The sequence below is a fragment of the Arachis ipaensis genome, chromosome B4 (assembly GCF_059453495.1).
Source record: "Arachis ipaensis isolate K30076 ecotype BB chromosome B4, ASM5945349v1, whole genome shotgun sequence".
NCBI classification, from domain to species: domain Eukaryota; kingdom Viridiplantae; phylum Streptophyta; class Magnoliopsida; order Fabales; family Fabaceae; genus Arachis; species Arachis ipaensis.
The window spans coordinates 86623046-86637447 of NC_142439.1; the positions used below are offsets into that span (position 1 = coordinate 86623046).

A 14402-nucleotide genomic window follows, 5' to 3' on the forward strand; every position below is an offset into this window, starting at 1 on the left:
GTCGATAACAGCAACCAGAACCCATTTTTCAAAGGAACGTTTGGCTCAACGTTTGCCCAAAAATGTTGACTCCAACGTGGATACTAGAATTCTATAATTGAGCAATCTCTCTTCTCTACATCACTGAGAATCACTCCTAACTGCTTCAGCCAAGGCCCACATCCAAATACTTGATCCAATTGAAGATGAGAAGATGTTTATAAATAGAAGAATTGTTGAAGATTGAAAGAGCTCTCTGGGAGGCCCTGAGGAGGGCTCGGGGAGTTCAATTCCCTTATTTGATTTTTCTGCATTTTTTTGTTGCTGTTTTCTGCACTCTTCTTTCTCTGTAATTTGAATTGAGCTATGATGTACTAAACCCCTTTTCATTGGGTTAGGGAGCTCTGTGTAATTCAATGGATCAATATTAGTTTTCATTTTTCTTCTTCTTTCTTTTCTCTTGATTTTGCTAAAAAGTTTTTGTTCTTCATCCTATTGGATAGTTATCTTAGGAAAGAAGCTATTCATAATTGGATCTCCTTTGAACCTTGGAAGAGGAATGAGAAGATCATGCTAGAATTGCTTTCTCACATTGGATTAGATTGGAATTTGGATGGATATAGTGACATGTAATTGATAATGAGAGATTGAGTGTCGGTATAGAATTTTTCTCATAAAAATAAGAACTTCGTTGTAATCATAGCTCCAAACCAACAAACAATTCTCACATAAAAAATTTTGGTTGTCACAAGTACAAACTCCAATAAAAGTTAACCGAAGTATTTAAACCTCGGGTCGTCTCACAAGAAATTGTAATGAAGTGTTTAATTATTGGCTATGAAGATGCAAGGGGGTTTGATTTGGAAATTGGCAAGAGAAGTAAGTAACAAGAAAGTAAATGACAAGAACTAATAAAGAAATAGAAAAGAACTCTTGGCTAGACATAGGTAATTGAGATCACCATCCTTGTCTACGAACCAAATATTGATAATTATGAGGAACCAAGCTCATTACGTTTACTTCTATACTTGAAGTATATCAAATAGCTTGATCAACATCAATTCATAAGCCCTAACCTAGCTACCAATTAGCTTAGTAGTAGGTTAGTATCAATGGTTATCAATTTGACCACCAAGAGTTCTCAAATCACCAATTCAATCAGACCCAATGACTCAAGGTCACTCAATTCCCTTAGCCTAGGCCAAGAGTCAAGAAAACTACTCAAAAACTAGAGAAAACATTTTATCAAACACCTAGTATACAAGAAAAGTAAACATCATAAAATGCAAGAATTAAAGGAAACCCATAACCAACATAAGCAAGAAATTAACAATAACAATCAAGATCAACATAAAAGAAACATGGAAACATAAAATTGCATTAAAAGGAAATCAAGATCTAACAATGGTTCATCAACACAAAAGAGAGCAAAATAAGAAATTAGCAAGAGAAACTAAGAAGATTAAGACAATATGACACTAAAATATAATGAGAATTAAAATCAAAATAAGAATTGAAAGAGAAATTTGAGAGTGATTAACCTAACTTTACCCTAATTTCTATCATAAATCTAAAGAGAGGAGAGAGCCTCTCTCTCTCTCTAGAATTCTACCTTAAAACATCATGAAAACTAAACTATGACTACTTGGTTCATTATCCTTGGGTTCAATAGCATCAGAAATGAGTTGGATTGGGCCTAAAATGCTTCAAAAATCACTGGCCACGAGTTGCCTTTAGTGAGTCACGTGCAACTTCCCATTTGTATGCGTGCATCACTTGTACGCGTCTTTAAACGTTAGGCAACTATAACAAATTTTATATCATTTTGAAGCCCCGGATGTTAGCTTTCCAACACAACTAAAATTGTTTCATTTGGACCTTTGTAACTCAAGTTATGATCGATTGAGTAGGAAGAGGTCAGGCTTGACAGCTTTGCGATTCCTTCATTTCTTCATGAGTTCTCCCACTTTGCATGCTTTTTCTTCATTTCTTCAATCTAATCTTTGCCTTCTAAACCTGAAATCACTTAACAAACATATCAAAGCATCAAATGGAATTAAAGTGAGTTAAATTTAGCTATTTTAAGGCCTAAAATGTATGTTTTCACACTTAAGCACAAATTTAGGGAGAATTACAAAACCATGCTATTTCATTGAATAAATATGAGAAAGGTTGATAAAATCTCCCAAATAAAGCACAAGATAAACCACAAAATTGGGGTTTATCAAACCTCCCCACACTTAAACCAAGCATGTCCTCATGCTAAGAATAAAGAAGGACAAGAAAAAGGGTATGAACATTTATTTAATGCAAATAAACTATATGCACCTATCTATATGAATGCACTAAATGATTCTACCTACTTGGTCAAAAGCAAATCAACCTCCAAGAGCATGTATGAACAAGTAGGGCTAAGATCATATGGTGATTCATGAATCCTACCAATTCAAATATCAAAATGAAGTTCAAATAGACTTACAAGAAGAAAGCTCATGAAAGCCGGGAACAAGGAATTGAGCATCGAACCCTCACCGGAAGTGTATCCGCTCTAGTCGCTCTAGTGTATAGGGTCGATCACTCAATTCTCTTCTAATCATGCTTTCCATGATTTGTTTTTTCATCTAACAATCAACAATTATTCAATGCATGCATACATTCATCATGAGGACTTATTCATAGGTTGTAATGGGGCTAGAGTAAAGGTAGTGAAGTATATGGTCAAGTGAGCTTGAAATTCGAATCTTTGATTAACCTAAGATCTCACCAAACACATATAATAACCTATATAATTCTAATACAATACCTAGCTACCCATGATTCCCACTTTTTCACATACTCATGCATTCTTTTTAATTCACATCCCATATGCATTGTTATTATTACTTTACTTTGGAGCATTTTTGTCCCCTTTTTATTGCATTTTTTAATATTTTGTTTCTTTTATTTTTTTCTATTTTTTTCTACATTTTTTTTACAACAAAGTGCATACAAACGTATCAATGCATATGGATTTACATATTTAATGCATAAGCATGTACCTAATCCCATGATTTTCAACAAAAATACAAAATACACTTTTACCTCAACCAATGTCCCAAGTGTCCCATACCCAAATGATACACACCCTCACTAGCCTAAGCTAGTCAAAGATCCAAATTAAGGACATTTATTGTCTTTCACTTAGGGGTAGTGATGTGCTAACATTAAGAACAAAGGGATTAACTAGGCCCAAAATTGGCTAATAATGGTTGATGAAAGGTAGGCTATTTGGATAAGTGAGCTAAATGAAATGATGGCCTCAATCATATAAATGCATGTATACATGGAATAATGGACATAAAGAATCAAACAAATCAAAGATTACAATCATAGAAAGAGAATAATGCACACAAGAATGAAAAATAAGTGGTTATATGATGTAACCACACAATTAGGCTCAAAACTCACATGCTTGTGTTCTTAGCTCAAAAACCATGTTCCAAAATAAATTCTTCAAGAAATTTCAACAGAAAATTTTTTCAAATTGGTAGAGTGCCCTAAAAACAGTTTCTTGAAAAAGAAATCATCACCCTAACCAAGTAGTCCTAACATAAAAGGAAGTGGTAAAATATGTACAAATTCTAACTAACATGCAACCTATCACGCAATGCAACAACTAACTAACAAAGGAAATCGAGAATTGGTGTTGAAAGAGGAAATTGTTACCCATGGAGATCGGTCGAGCGATCTCCCCACACTTAGAAATTTGCACCGTTCTCGGTGCATGCAAAGAAGAGCAAGGTGGGTGGGTTGCTACAATTGATGAGCTTCCCCAAAAGGTTGTGCGGAAGGACTTGTGTGTTGCCCTATTTAGAAGCTTTTCCTTTCCCTTTTGGTGGCCATCCTAAAAGGAAAGAAAAAGAAAGAAAATAAAGCCTACCACAAAGATATCAAAGTAAATAGAACATAGGCGGGGGCTAATACCAAATGAGAGCATGGTTCTCTACTACAGGGTAGCTACAACATGTGAGTGAGAAACAATATAAGCTAAGGCATATCAACTAATACTTGATGCAACAGTAAAGTCAAAGCATGAGTGAATGACATGAAGAGCATGTCGAGCATCAAGTTCAAACAAGAAAGAGTGGGTCATGAAAGACATGTAAGCTCATATGAATGCACAAAGGATACAAGGATCATCAAAGGTTAAGCATTGAATTAGAAATTTTATTACCCATCAATATCAAATAATTCTAGAAGCACCAAGATTAACCAAGAAATTCTCAACAATTAAGTAAGAGCATTCAACACCAGTATGAAAATAAGAAAATTTAGAAAAGAAAATAAGAACAAGCTATAAAAAAACAAAATTAAAAAGTAATGAATAAAAGTATGCAAATGCAATAAACAAAAGAGAATGAAAGATGAGAAAAATAAAATTGATAAAAATAGAATTTTGAAAGGAGAGAAAGAAAATAAGAAAGTAAGATGACAAAAGAAGAAAGGTATAAAGAAAAAAAGGAAGGAGAGAAGAAAGAAGAAAGAAAGAAGAAGAAAGGGGAAGAAATAGGGCGCGGAAGCGACTTGTAAGCGTCGCCCACGTGTACGCGTGGATGGCAGGATGGACAAGCGACGCATAAGCATCGCCCACGCGTACGGGTGGAACGTAGAAAGTCTAGGTGACGTGTAAGCGTCACCCACGCGTACGCGTGGGTCTAGATTGAGCTAAACGCACAGTGCCCGCGCGATGTTCGTGCAACTCTCAGGTTTTTGTACCGGGAGTCCCAATATGGCATACGACGCGTATGCGTCGGCCACGCTTACGCGTGGCTCGCCATTTTTTTAGACATATGAAAACAGAAACAGGGCACTCTCCTAATCTACAAGAATTCTAAAACAATCAAAATTAAAATTTAACAACAAATCTTTTTGGTTTTTGAAAAATTTTCAAATATAAGACACACAAAACTTACACTTCAAGTAAAATACAATCTAACAACAACTATTCTAAACAAAACATAAATCTAACAAGAAATCTATCAATCAAAGCAAAATGTATAAGAGTATAGAAAATAAGAAAAACTACCTACAATGGTAACTCAATTCATTCATTGATTATATATACAAGAGAATGGAAAGAGTTTACCATGGTGGGGTGTCTCCCAGCTACCACTTTTAGTTTAAGTCCTTAAGTTGGACATTCGGGAAGCTCCTTATCATGGCGGCTTATACTTGAACTCATCTTGAAACTTTCACCAATGCTTGGACTTCAAGTAAGCTCCAAAATTCAAAATCAATGGCACCAAGCTTTGATGAAGTTCCACACAAGCTAAGGGCTTCTAAAATTGGTCTTCATATATTCCCAGATCCCAAATCTTGTTTCTACACCCATCTTCAAGTTTATCATCACAATTCCAATTGGGTGAGAAGTGATCCAAATTCTCAAGTAAACACCAAAGCATCTTCCTAGACCCCTTTAGTTGAGAACCATACCAACCATTGCACTTAGACTTTGAGTTTCCAACCATAAGGGACCTTGATTGGCATTTCCACCCACTACTAAATTCTCTTTTGCTCTTAACCCCACAAAGAGCTCTAAGTTGCCCATCCATCTCAATCAAACCATATTCAAGTGGGAAAGTAAAGATTAGAGATAAGAATTTTACCAACTTAAATGTTATGTTGGATGGTGACTTAGGAAGGGACGTCTCCAATGGTCTTGTAAGTTCCATTCCCTTGTACTCTTCTTGGATTACCTCCACCTCTTGGCGAGTGATAAACCCATATTTTATGATGTATTTTGTGCTCAATTTACATGATTTATTCAATCCTTCACCCACTTATTCATGTAAATTGCATGGTTTTACTTTTCCTTCCTTATTATGTGATATATGTGAAAAACATGTTTCCTATGCTTAAAAATTATCAATTTAAACTACCCTTTATTACCATTCGATGCCGTGATTTGTGTGTTAAGTATTTTTAGATCTCCTAAGGCAGGAATGACTTAAAGGATGGAAAGGAAACTGATGAGCGGATAATTTATACGCTTTTTGGCATTGTTTTTAGTATGTTTTTAGTAGGATCTAGTTACTTTTAGGGATGTTTTCATTAGTTTTTATGTTAAATTCACATTTCTGGACTTTACTATGATTTTTTGTGTTTTTATGTGATTTCAGGTATTTTCTGGCTGAAATTGAGGGACTTGAGCAGAAATCAGATTCAGAGGTTGAAGAAGGACTGCTGATGCTGTTGGATTCTGACCTCCCTGCACTCAAAATGGATTTTCTGGAGCTACAGAACTTAAAATGGCGCGCTTCCAATTGCGTTCGAAAGTAGACATCCAGGGCTTTCCAGCAATATATAATAGTCCATACTTTGCCCAAGTTTAGACGACGAAAACTGGTGTTCAACGCCAGCTCTCTGCCCAATTCTGGAGTTCAGCGCCAGAAAGGGATCAAAAACCAGAGTTGAACGCCAGAAATGGATCAAAACCTGGCGTTCAACTCAACAAATGGCCTCTGCATGTGGAAAGTTAAAGCTCAGCCCAAGCACACACCAAGTGGGCCCCAGAAGTGGATTTATGCATCAATTACTTACTTCTGTAAACCCTAGTGACTAGTTTATTATAAATAGGACTTTTTACTATTGTATTAGACATCTTTGGATGCCTGGTTCTTAGATCAGAGGGGCTGGCCATCTCGGCCATGCCTAGACCTATCACTTATGTATTTTCAATTGTAGAGTTTCTACACTCCATAGATTAAGGTGTGGAGCTCTGCTGTTCCTCAAAGATTAATGCAAAGTACTACTGTTTTCTATTCAATTCATCTTATTTCGCTTCTAAGATATTCATTCGCACTTCAACCTGAATATGATGAACGTGACAATCATCATCACTCTCTATGAACGTGTGCCTGACAACCACTTCCGTTCTACATTAGAATTGAATGAGTATCTCTTAGATCTCTTAATCGGAATCTTCGTGGTGTAAGCTAGAATGATGGCGGCATTCAAGAGAATCCGGAAGGTCTAAACCTTGTCTGTGGTATTCCGAGTAGGATTCAATGACTGAATGACTGTGACGAGCTCCAAACGAGCGATTGCTGGGCGTAGTGACAGACACAAAAGGATAGTAAATCCTATTCCAGCATGATCGAGAACCGACAGATGAATAGCCGTGCCGTGACAGGGTGCGTTGACCATTTTCACTGAGAGGATAAGATGAAACCATTGACAAGGGTGATGCCTCCAGACGATTAGCCGTGCCGTGACAGGGCATTTGGATCATTTTCCCGAGAGAAGACCGAAAGTAGCCATTGACAATGGTGATGTATCACATAAAGCCAGCCATGGAAAGGAGTAAGACTGATTAGATGAAGATAGCAGGAAAGCAGAGGTTCAGAGGAACAAAAGCATCTCTATTCGCTTATCTGAAATTCTCACCAGTGATTTACATAAGTATTTCTATCCCTATTTTATTAATTAAATTCGAAAACCTCATTACTATTTTATATCTGCCTGACTGAGATTTACAAGGTGACCATAGCTTGCTTCATACCAACAATCTCCGTGGGATTCGACCCTTACTCACGTAAGGTATTACTTGGACGACCCAGTGCACTTGCTGGTTAGTTATGCGAAGTTGTGAAGATATGTTTAGACCATGGTCCTGTGCATCCGTTTTTGGTGCCATTGCCGGGGAATCAATTTTGAACAGCAATTCACAACCTGAGTAGCAATTTCGCATACCATGTTTTTGGCGCCGTTGCCAGGGATTGTTCGAGTTTGGACAACTGACGGTTCATCTTGTTGCTCAAATTAGGTAACTTTCTTTTCGTTTTCTTTTCAAAAAGTTTTCAAAAATTTTTTCTAAAAATCTTTCAAAAATTTTCTCCTTTGTTTTCGAAAAAAAAAATGTTTTCAAAAATCTATTTTTCTTCAGAATTTTTAAGAATGAATTCTAGTGTTTCATGAAGCATGTTGAAGCCTGGCTGGCTGTAAAGCCATGTCTAAATTCTTTTGGACTGAAGTTTTGGCTTAAAATTGAATGAATTACACTCATATTTTGACTAAAGCTTGGCTGGCTATTAAGCCATGCCTGACCATTTGATTGGAGCTTTAGACTAACATGGCAAGATTTCTGGAATTCATATTAAAAATTTTGGAATCCTTATTTTTCTTTTTCAAATGATTTTCGAAAAAATTAAAAGAAAATACAAAAAAATCATAAAATCATAAAAATCAAAAATATTTTTATGTTTCTTGTTTGAGTCTTGAGTCATGTTATAAGTTTGGTGTCAATTGCATGTGCATCTTGCATTTTTTTCGAAAATTCATGCATTCATAGTGTTCTTCATGATCTTTAAGTTGTTCTTGGTAAGTCTTCTTGTTTGATCTTTGCATTTGCATGTTTTGTGTCTTTTCTTGTTTTTCATATGCATTCCTGAATTCTTTATGTCTAATCATTAAAGAATTCTAAGTTTGGTGTCTTGCATGTTTTCTTTGCATTAAAAATTTTTCAAAAATGTGTTCTTGATGTTCATCATGATCTTCATAGTGTTCTTGGTGTTCATCTTGACATTCAAAGCATTCTTGCATGCATCACATGTTTTGATCTAAAATTCTCATGCATTGCATCATTTTCATGTTTCTCTCTCTCATAAAAAAAATTCAAAAATCAAAAAATATCTTTCCCTTTTTCTCTCATCAAATTCGAAAATTTGGATTGACTTTTTCAAAATTTTTTAAAATCAAGTTGTTTCTTATGAGTCAAATCAAATTTTCAATTTGAAAATCTTTTCTTTTTCAAAATCTTTTTCATTTTTCTTAGTTATTTTTTAAAATTATAAAAATATTTTTCAAAAATCTTTTTCTTATTTTTATATCAAATTTTTGAAAATAACATCACCAATTAATGTTTTGATTCAAAAATTTCAAGTTTGTTACTTACTTGTTAAGAAAGTTTCAAACTTTAAGTTCTAGAATCATATCTTGTGATTTCTTGTGAATCAAGTCATTAATTGTGATTTTAAAAATCAAATCTTTTTCAAAAACTAATTTCAATCATATCTTTTCAAAAATATCTTCTTATCTTATCTTTTTCAAAAATATGATTTCAAAATATCTTTTCTAACTTCCTAACTCCTTATCTTTTCAAAATTGATTTTCAAAATTTGTTTCAACTAACAAACTAACTTTTTGTTTGTTTCTTATCTTTTTCAAAACTACCTAACTAACTCTCTATCTCTCTAATTTTCAAAAAAATATCTCCCCCTTTTTCAAAAATTCTTTTTTTATTAACTAATTAATTTTAATTTTAATTTTCGAAAAATTTCTAACACTTTTCAAAAACTATTTTCGAAAATCACTAACTCTTTTTCGAAAACTCTCTTTCTCTCTCATCTCTTTCTTTTCTTCTACTCACACAGGGACCTCTATACTGTGGTAAAAAGGATCCCTATTATTATTATTATTATTATTTTTCTGTTTCCTCTTTTTCATATGAGCAGAAGCAAAGACAAGAATATTCTTGTTGAAGCAGATCCAGAACCTGAAAGGACTCTGAATTACAACAAACCAGTAAGAACCTATTTGGAATTTTCAAACAAGAAGAGGAGATGGCAGCCGAAAATAATAATAATGCAAGGAGGATGCTTGGTGACTTTACTGCACCTAATTCCAATATACATGGAAGAAGCATCTCCATCCCTACCATTGGAGCAAACAATTTTGAGCTGAAACCTCAGCTAGTTTCTCTGATGCAACAGAACTGCAAGTTTCATGGACTTCCATCTGAAGATCCTTTTCAGTTCTTAACTGAATTCTTGCAGATATGTGATACTGTTAAGACTATTGGAGTAGATCCTGAAGTCTACAGGCTCATGCTTTTTCCTTTTGCTGTAAGAGACAGAGCTAGAGTATGGTTGGACTCTCAACCTAAGGATAGCCTGAACTCTTGGGATAAGCTGGTCAAGGCTTTCCTAGCCAAGTTCTTTCCTCCTCAAAAGCTGAGCAAGCTTAGAGTGGATGTTCAAACCTTCAGACAGAAAGAAGGTGAATCCCTCTATGAAGCTTGGGAGAGATACAAAGGACTGACCAAAAAGTGTCCTTCTGACATGCTTTCAGAATGGACCATCCTGGAAATATTCTATGATGGTCTGTCTAAGTTATCTAAGATGTTATTGGATACCTCTGCAGGTGGATCCATTCACCTAAAGAAAACACCTGCAGAAGCTCAATAACTCATTGACATGGTTGCAAATAACCAGTTCATTACACTTCTGAAAGGAATCCTGTGAATAATGGGACGCCTATGAAAAAGGGAGTTCTTGAGATTGATACTCTGAATGCCATATTGGCTCAGAACAAAATATTGACTCAGCAAGTCAATATGATTTCTCAGAGTCTGAATGGAATGCAAGCTGCATCCAACAGTACTCAAGAGGCATCTTCTGAAGGAGAAGCTTATGATCCTGAGAACCTTGCAATAGCAGAGGTGAATTACTTAGGTGAACCTTATGGAAACACCTATAACCCATCATGGAGAAATCATCCAAATCTCTCATGGAAGGATCAAAAGCCTCAACAAGGCTTTAATAATGGTGGAAGAAACAGGTTTAACAATAATAAACCTTTTCCATCATCCACTCAGCAACAGACAGAGAACTCTGAACAAAATACTTCTAATTTAGCAAACTTAGTCTCTGATCTATCTAAGGCCACTGTAAGTTTCATGAATGAAACAAGGTCTTCCATTAGAAATTTGGAAGCACAAGTGGGCCAGCTGAGTAAAAGGATCACTGAAATCCCTCCTAGTACTCTCCCCAGTAATACAGAAGAGAATCCAAAAGGAGAGTGCAAGGCCATTGACATAAGCACCATGGCCGAACCTGTGAGGAGAGGAGAGGACGTGAATCCCAAGGAGGAAGACCTCCTGGGACGTCCAGTGATCAATAAGGAGCTTCCCTCTGAGGAACCAAAGGACTCTGAGGCTCATCTAGAGACTATAGAGATTCCATTGAACCTCCTTATGCCCTTCATGAGCTCTGATGAGTATTCCTCTTCTGAAGAGAATGAGGATGTTACTGAAGAGCAAACTGCCAAGTATCTTGGTGCAATCATGAAGCTGAATGCCAAATTATTTGGCATTGATACTTGGGAAGATGAACCTCCCTTGTTCATCAATGAACTAAGTGATCTGGATCAACTGACATTGCCTCAGAAGAGACAGGATCCTGGAAAGTTCATAATACCTTATACTATAGGCACCATGATCTTTAAGGCTCTGTGTGACCTTGGTTCAGGGATAAACCTCATGCCCCTCTCTGTAATAGAGAAACTGGGAATCTATGGGGTGCAAGCTGCTAAAATCTCATTAGAGATAGCAGATAATTCCAGAAAACAGGCTTATGGACAAGTAGAGGACGTGTTAGTAAAGGTTGAAGGCCTTTACATCCCTGCTGATTTCATAGTCCTGGATACTAGAAAGGAAGAGGATGAATCCATCATCCTAGGAAGACCTTTCCTAGCCACAGCAAGAGCTGTGATTGATGTGGACAGAGGAGAATTGATCCTTCAATTAAATAAGGACAACCTTGTGTTTACAACTAAAGGATCTCCCTCTGCATCCTTGGAGAGGAAGCAGAAAAAGCTTCTCTCAAAGCAGAGTCAACCAAAGCCCCCACAGTCAAACTCTAAGTTTGGTGTTGGGAGGCCACAACCAAACTCTAAGTTTGGTGTCAAACCCCCATATCCAAACTCTAAGTTTGGTGTTGGGAGGTCTCAACAAAGCTCTGCACATCTGTGAGGCTCCTTGAGAGCCCACTGTCAAGCTATTGACATTAAAGAAGCGCTTGTTGGGAGGCAACCCAATTTTTATCTAACTATATTTTTCTTGGTTATATGTCTTTATAGGTTCATGATCATGTGGAGTCACAAAATAAATATAAAAATTGAAAACGGAATCAAAAACAGCAGAAGAAAAATCACACCCTGGAGGAAGCATCTGCCTGGCGTTCAACGCCAGAACAGAGCATGGTTCTGGTGCTGAACGCCCAAAATGGGCAGCATCCTGGCGCTGAACGCCCAGAAATGGCAAAAAATGGGCGTTGAACGCCCAAAATGGGCACCAACCTGGCGCTGAACGCCCAGAGTTGTGTGCAAGGGCATTTTACATGTCTCATTTGGTGCAAGGTTGTAAATCCTTGAACACCTCAGGATCTGTGGACCCCACAGGATCATCTCAGGATCTGTGGAACCCATAGGATCATCTCAGGATCTGTGGACCCCGCAGGATCCCCACCTACCTCCACTCACTCTCTTCTCTCTTCTCAATCATCCTCTATTCCCAATAAACACTCTTCCCTATTAACCCTTTACCACTCACATCCATACACCCACTTACCTTCAAATTCAACATCTCTTTCCCACCCAATCCCACCCATATGGCCGAATACACACCTCCCTCCATCTCCTCCATATCTTCTTCTTCTTCTTCTTCTTCTATTCCTTCTTCTTTTGCTCGAGGGCGAGCAACATTCTAAGTTTGGTGTGGTAAAAGCATAGCTTTTTTGTTTTTTCCATAACCATTGATGGCACCTAAGGCCAGAGAAACCTCTAGAAAGAGGAAAGGGAAGACAAAAGCTTCCATCAAGGGTCTATAGCTCAGTGGTAGAACATTTGACTGCAAATCAAGAGATCCCTGAGATACCTCAGGGGATACACTTTCTTCCACACAATTATTGGAAGCAACTAAGGGTGGAACATCAAGAGCACTCCATCATCCTTCATGAAATAAGAGAAGATCAAAAAGCAATGAGGGAGGAGCAACAAAGACAAGGAAGAGACTTAGAAGAGCTCAAGGACGTCATTGGTTCCTCAAGAAGGAAACACCACCATCACTAAGGTGGACTCATTCCTTGTTCTTACTTTCTCTGTTTTTCGTTTTCTATGTTATGTGCTTATCTATGTTTGTGTCTTCATTACATGATCATTAGTAGTTAGTAACTTTGTCTTAAAGTTATGAATGTCCTATGAATCCATCACCTCTCTTAAATGAAAAATGTTTTAATTCAAAAGAACAAGAAGTACATGAGTTTCGAATTTATCCTTGAACTTAGTTTAACTATATTAATGTGGTGACAATGCTTCTTGTTTTCTGAATGTATGTTTGAACAGTGCATATGTCTTTTGAAGTTGTTGTTTAAGAATGTTAAATATGTTGGCTCTTGAAAGAATGATGACTAGGAGACATGTTATTTGGTAATCTGAAAAATCATAAAAATGATTCTTGAAGCAAGAAAAAGCAGCAAAGAACAAAGCTTGCAGAAAAAAAAAAGGGGTGAAAAAAAAATAGAAAGAAAAAGCCAAAAGCTCTTAAAACCAAGAGGCAAGAGCAAAAAGCCAATAACCCTTAAAACCAAAAGGCAAAGGCAAATAAAAAGGATCCCAAGGCTTTGAGCATCAGTGGATAGGAGGGCCTAAAGGAATAAAATCCTGGTCTAAGCGGCTAAACCAAGCTGTCCCTAACCATGTGCTTGTGGCGTGAAGGTGTCAAGTGAAAACTTGAGACTGAGCGGTTAAAGTCAAGGTCCAAAGCAAAAAAAAAAAAAAGAAAAAGAGAAGAGTGTGCTTAAGAACCCTGGACACCTCTAATTGGGGACTTTAGCAAAGCTGAGTCACAATCTGAAAAGGTTCACCCAATTATGTGTCTGTGGCATTTATGTATCCGGTGGTAATACTGGAAAACAAAGTGCTTAAGGCCACGGCCAAGACTCATAAAGAAGCTGTGTTCAAGAATCATCATACTGAACTAGGAGAATCAATAACACTATCTGAACTCTGAGTTCCTATAGATGCCAATCATTCTGAGCCTCAATGGATAAAGTGAGATGCCAAAACTATTCAAGAGGCAAAAAGCTATAAGTCCCGCTCATTTAATTGGAGCTATGTTTCATTGATAGTTTGGAATTTATAGTATATTCTCTTCTTTTTATCCTATTTGATTTTCAGTTGCTTGGGGACAAGCAACAATTTAAGTTTGGTGTTGTGATGAGCGGATAATTTATACGCTTTTTGGCATTATTTTTAGTATGTTTTTAGTATGATCTAGTTACTTTTAGGGATGTTTTCATTACTTTTTATGTTAAATTCACATTTCTGGACTTTACTATGATTTTGTGTGTTTTTCTGTGATTTCAGGTATTTTCTGGCTGAAATTGAGGGACTTGAGCAGAAATCAGATTCAGAGGTTGAAGAAGGACTGCTGATGCTGTTGGATTCTGACCTCTCTGCACTCAAAATGGATTTTCTGGAGCTACAGAACTCAAAATGGCGTGCTTTCAATTGCGTTGGAAAGTAGACATCCAGGGATTTCCAGCAATATATAATAGTCCATACTTTGCCCAAGTTTAGATGACGCAAACTGGCGTTCAACGCCAGCT

At 36.7% G+C, this 14402-nt stretch overlaps 1 non-coding gene across 1 annotated transcript; it reads right to left on the reverse strand.

The window, feature by feature from the left end:
- Positions 1-9974: 9974 nt before the first annotated feature.
- On the reverse strand, positions 9975-10082 carry LOC148568244 (small nucleolar RNA R71). The gene has a single exon (XR_015882868.1). It is a non-coding gene; the product is annotated as a small nucleolar RNA R71 (small nucleolar RNA).
- Positions 10083-14402: the final 4320 nt, after the last annotated feature.